The sequence below is a fragment of the Dendrobates tinctorius genome, unplaced genomic scaffold (genome assembly GCF_039654945.1).
Source record: "Dendrobates tinctorius isolate UK_male_01 unplaced genomic scaffold, ASM3965494v1 ptg000287l, whole genome shotgun sequence".
Classification (NCBI taxonomy): domain Eukaryota; kingdom Metazoa; phylum Chordata; class Amphibia; order Anura; family Dendrobatidae; genus Dendrobates; species Dendrobates tinctorius.
The window spans coordinates 641,080-647,363 of record NW_027361954.1 but is presented as its reverse complement, the minus strand read 5'-3'; positions in this window follow the sequence as shown (position 1 = coordinate 647,363).

Genomic DNA, 6,284 nt, shown 5'->3' with positions numbered 1-6,284 from the left:
CTCAACATCTACCCTCTTCATCTACTCTGCCCTGGGACTACAGCACTGCCTGTGAAGGGCCACCCCATCATTGCTGCACCCCACCATCTGTCCCAAAGGATCTGTCTGCAGCGTCGGCTTAACACCTTCATTGCCGAACACCACAGGTGGCGTCACAAATCATTCACTCATAAACTTTATTCCATCACTTCATCCCTTTTACATGGGTGCCCAGGGCCTTGGACCAGGTCACCGCTGCTGTGACATTCCCCTCTGAGAGACCGGCCCGGTACCGAGTACCCCACAGCCCTGGGAGGGCGACCCATTTTGGCATCATGAACAGGATTTATGGAGCCCGGTGTCCCCGGGTCCTGTGTGCCAGAGACTGTGTTTTGTGCCATAGACTATTTGTGCAATTGCCGCCATTACCCCGCTGCTTGGCGTGCACAGGAAGCAAAAGGGGCGGGCCATCGTGGGCGGAGCCAGCAGAAAAGCGCAAAACAGTGAAGTGCGGCGCGGGAAGAGGCCAGCGCGCGAGAAGTGAGAAGCCGAGGCCTGCAGTCCCGGCGTCCCCTGATCCTCCAGCCTGCAGAATGGCAGCCAGTAAGCCAGCGAAACTCAGGGCTTGGCAAACATTAACTAGGGGGGAAGAGAATGTCTGAAGCGAGAGCAGACGCAGCGGCGGACGCCACTGCAAACCCCACAGTGCCACAAGCTGCAGGGCCCAGCGCAGCTGCGACTCCCATAGCGCCGCTGCATCCAGCAGCCAGCGCTGCCTCCACAGCGCCACAAGAATCAGCGCCCACTGCAGAGGTCCCCATAATGCCGCTGTCCATGCCGTATATACCGGGAGCAGCCTGGCTACCGCAGTACTCAGGGGAGTCACATACCCTGATTGAATTTAAAGAGAGACTGTGCAGTTTGTATGAAAGCCAGAAATTGAACATCCTTATTGGGCAGCTGACTGGTGCAGCGCAAAGGGAAGTAAAAGCCTGGCAGGACACTGATAAAGAGACTGTTAAAAAGATCCTTGCTAAGCTAAGAAGCACCTTTGACACCCGCCCTGCAGCTGAAATAAAGATGAGATTCTTTGGGTGTAAGCAGAGAGCGCAGGACAGTATACGGGACTATGCCCTTAACCTGCAGGAGGCACTGCGAGCCATCAAGCAGATTGATCCAGACAGTGTGAAAGATGGAGACAGACTGCTAAAGGAGCAATTTATTGAGGGCCTCCTATCCAGTACCCACAGAGCACAGCTGCGCATTATAGCCCTACAAAACCCTGACCTAGACTTTGCAGACTTCAAGGAAAAGGCTATCCGGGTGCTGCATGAACCAATTGTCAGCCGTCCAGTGCCCCCTAGGTGCCCAGCGATCACATACCACCAAGAAGCTGCATCTTTACCTCCCAGCCCTGTGGAGGCTGATGCACAGACTGTGGACAAAGACCCATCTGCCGAACTGCGTCTTCAGGTCCAGGAGCTGACCAAAAGTATGGCTGCATTTGTCAAAACTGTGCAGTCCCTGCAGGCGTCATCCAAGGAGAAGATCCAGCTGGCCTCCAGTCCAGAGGATGTCCCGTGGCTACGGAAGAAGAGGATCCCACCACGCCGAGGGAGAGACAATGATCGCTATGACCTGGACGGATATCCCAACTGTCGTCGCTGCTACAAGGCAGACCACATCGCAAGATTCTGCTACCCTGGGGCAGAGGGCCAACCCCCAGGAGTCGGACCACAAGGCCCAAAGAACTGGCGAGCCAAGTATGTCGGAGGGCGACCGGTCCTCCCAGTGGTGATTGACGGCATCCCCATGAAGGCTTTGCTGGACACTGGCTCTCAGGTGACAACTATGCCATATATCCTTTACAAGCGATATTGGGCTGACTCTGAACTTACTCGCGACCCAAGTGATGAACTGACAGTAGTTGCCAGCAATGGTAATAATAAATAATAATCTTTATATAGCGCTAACATATTCCGCAGCGCTTTACAGTTTGCACACATTTTCATCACTGTCCCCGATGGGGGCTCACAATCTAAATTCCCTATCAGTATGTCTTTGGAAGTGTGGGAGGAAACCGGAGTACCCGGAGGAAACCCACACAAACACGGTGAGAACATACAAACTCGTTGCAGATGTTGTCCTTGGTGGGATTTGAACCCAGGACCCCAGCGCTGCAAGGCTGCAGCGCTAACCACTGAGCCACCATGCTGCCCGGTAAGTCTTTGCCGCAAGTAGGATGTAAAGAGATTACCATTAAAGTGGGGTGAGTAGAGTTAAAATCTCAAGGTCTGATAGTTGTAGACATTGATCGACGAGAATGTAACCTAATGAGGACCTTAGGTACTAATGTGATTGAAAATTGTCTTGCCGAGGTTATTGTTTTGTTGCAACAGGTGGCTGAGACTGCTGGTTCCAGTGAACAACGAGTCCTGCAGAAGGAGATCAAGGCCCTGATGCAAAGACAGCAGGTAGAACTCTCTGGCAGAGAAATTGGCAGCGTCAGAGTGAGTGATTCTTTCGCCATTGCGATACCCCCCAGATGTGAAATGTTAATTTGGTGTCGGGCAGCCATAGGCCTCAGAGGAAAAGATTACCAAGCATTGGTAGAGCCAGTGTACTTTGATAGCCGGCCCACTGTCCTGACAGGCAGAGGTGTAGTTGATGTCCGCAAAGGGAGAGTACCTGTACGCCTCTTGAATTGTGGGGAGGAGGAGGCCACAATACCTCGGTATGCCAGTTGCTAAGCTGCTTACTGTCTGTAACAATGCAATACAGGCAGCAGAGCCCTTGGTCTCATCCGACCAGCCCTTGGTCTCATCCGACCAGGTGGAGGACAATGGCTCTGTAAAGCAGCTAGAGGAGTGGTGTCAGCAGCTGCATGTGGGAACTGACTCCATCCCTTCATACCAAAAGTGTGGGGTTTACCGAGTGACTCAGGAGTATGAGCGGGTATTCAGTAAACACCCACTAGATTTTAGGCAGGCAAAACGGGTTCAACATCATATCCCCACTGGAGATCATCCACCCATTAAAGAAAGGTACCGGCCTATACCCCTAACACAATATCAATGTGCCAAAAGTATGTTGCGGGAAACGAAGGAGGCTGGGGTGCTCAGAGACAGTTGTAGCCCCTGGGCAGCCCCAATAGTCTTTGTGAAAAAGAAAGATGGTACCATGAGAATGTGTGTTGATTACTGAAAAATTAACAGCATTACACATAAGGATGCCTACCCATTACCCAGAATTGAGGAGTCATTAGCTGCACTTAAAACTGCTAACTATTTTTCCACCATAGATCTCACTAGTGGGTATTGGCAGGTTCCCGTGGCAGAGGCAGACAAGGAGAAAACAGCGTTTACTACACCAATGGGTCTCTGCGAGTTCAACTACATGCCGTTCGGGCTCTGCACTGCCCCAGGGACATTTCAACGGCTAATGGAATGCTGTCTTGGACACAAAAACTTCGAGACAGTTCTGTTATACCTTGATGATGTTATTGTTTTCTCCAAGACTTATGAAGACCATCTGAAGCACCTGGCTGAGGTGTTTGAAGCCTTGTCCAACTTTGGTCTGAAAGTGAAGCCTTCCAAATACCACCTCCTGAAGCCCAAGGTACAGTACCTCGGTCATGTAGTGAGTGCAGAAGGTGTGGCACCAGATCCTGACAAAGTCACAGTCATCCGGTACTGGCAGAAGCCCAGCAACCTCCATGAAGTACGTCAATTCCTCGGGTTGGTAGGCTACTACCGAAGGTTCATCAAAGGCTTCACTGAAATAGCCACGCCTATGCAAAATCTTCTGGTGGGCCAGCCCAAGAAGGCCAGGAAGAAGAGTCCTACATTTGAATGGAATGAGGAACTGGAGAGGTCTTTCACTCGACTGAAGATGGCTCTCACAGGAGATGAAGTTCTGGCCTACCCAGATTATGACCAACCATTTGTTCTGTATACTGATGCCAGCAACGTGGGACTGGGAGCAGTACTGTCACAAGTACAGAATGGCAAAGAAAGATTGATCTCCTACGCCAGCAGGAAGCTTTGTCCCTCTGAAAGGAACCCTGACAACTACAGTTCCTTCAAACTGGAGTTCCTCGCCATAGTCTGGGTTGTGACTGAACGATTCAAGCATTACCTAGCTTCAGCCAAGTTTACCATCTTCACGGACAACAACCCATTGACTCACTTGGAAACTGCCAAGCTAGATGCACTGGAGCAGCGATGGATGGCCCGGCTGTCTAACTATGAATTTACCATCAAGTACCAAGCGGGGCACAAGAATGCCAATGCTGATGCGCTGTCCAGAATGCCCAATCTGCCAGATGCAGGAGAAGACCCTGAGGCACTCGAAGAAATAGAGTTACCTGCCTTCCACCTGCCAATTGAGGCCCAATGTGCCCAAGGATTGAGAAACAGAGGGTCTATCATGAAAGAGGCCACCCTAAATCCATTGCCTCATCTGGACTGTGCAGAGAAGCAGGATAGCGACCCCGCAGTCCACCTTGTAAAGGAGCTACTGTCACAAGCTGACTCACGCCCAGGTCCAGATGCTCCTGAAGAAACGCAGCAGTTGTGGAAGGAAAGAGGCAGGCTGTTCATCTATGAAGGGAAGCTGTACTGGAGGAGTATCAACGCCCGCACTCATGAGTTGGTCTGGCAAGTGGTAGTCCCAAAGAGGGAGGCATCAATAGTCTTGGAAGCATACCACAATGGAGCTGGACACTTCGGATGGAAGAAGTTTAAGGCCTTGCTCCGGGAGAGATTCTACTGGGCTGGTATGAGGAAAGCCATTGAAAATTGGTGCCGGGAGTGTGGACAATGCAACCTGCGCAGGAAGGACCGTAACAGCCAGCGAGCTCCTTTGCAGCCAATAATAACTAAACAGCCACTCGAGTTGGTCGCCCTGGACCATGTGAAGCTGGTTCCAAGCCGTTCAGGCTACATTTATGCTCTTACCATCGTTGACCACTACTCGAGATTCCTGGTAGTCGTACCTGTCAAGGATCAAACAGCCAGGACAGCAGCCAGAGCATTCCAACAGCACTTTTGTCGACCACACTGATATCCCGAGGGAGTGCTTACAGATCAAGGTCCAGCCTTTGAGGCAGAAGTGTTCCAGGAATTCTGTAATTTGTACGGTTGCAAGAAGATCAGGACAACACTATACCATCCACAGACCAATGGCATGTGTGAAAAGATGAATCAGGTGGTGATCGATCTACTGAAGACCTTGCCTTTGGAGGAGAGGAATCTGTGGCCAGAGAAGTTGCCAGATCTGGTCGACCTCTACAATCACATTTCTGTGAATTCCACCAACTGCACTCCAGCCTACCTAATGAGAGCGAGGCCTGGCAAGCTGCCTATTGATTTGGATATGGGAGTCCTGATACCTGAGGTAACATCACCAGATGCTGACTGGGATACGGAGCGGCAGAACAGTACCGTAGAGTACAAGAGTGTGTAGAAAAGAGTAGCTCAGGCGAGACAAAAACAGAAAAGAACTACAATCAACATGCACCTGCAGTTCCCTTGTCACCAGGAGAACAAGTCTTAAAGAGGGAAAGAAGGATGCATAAATTGGATGACCAATGGGAAGCTGAACCCTACACCGTCTTACCATCAAACTTCGACAACACTAAAGTGTGCCTTATCAGTAAGGATGGAGGAGAAACCTCATCAGCAGTATCGAGGGATCATCTGAAACTGTGCCCTGACCAACTAAAGGACAGAATGGAAGAACAAAACAACCTTCAGCCCATAGAGGAAGAAAAAAAGGTCAGCACTGTACTTGGAGAATTCCCTGCAAATTGGACTAGAGCAAATAATGCCATACTGGTGCCAGTTTTGACCTTTCCCCAACTGGTAGTGCAAGAAGTTACTCATGACCACCCTGAAAACCAGCATGTACAAGCAGTGGATGCTACACCAGCAGTGGAACAAGAGAATTCTCACCCTGCCAGTGGTGAATTTGTCATGCCCACAGTGTGTAGAAGTGGTCCTAGGAAATCTAGTATTCCTGTGCTACGCAGAAGCACCAGTATTGTAGCCAGTACAGCACACACTACACCAGTAGTTAACACAAGGCATCCAGTATGTTCCCCAACAACACCAGTGCTATGTAGGTCTGTCCGTAGTACCCAAGGTATTCCACCCTTAAGGTTCCGCAAATAGATAAGTTTTGTAATTGTTAAAATGTAAATATGCAACTGTTGAAGTTTATGTGCCTACAGAGACTCTGCAAGAAACTTTTTGAAGATCTTATTTTGTTTTGATGGACGATTGGACCACAGGACTATGTGTGGT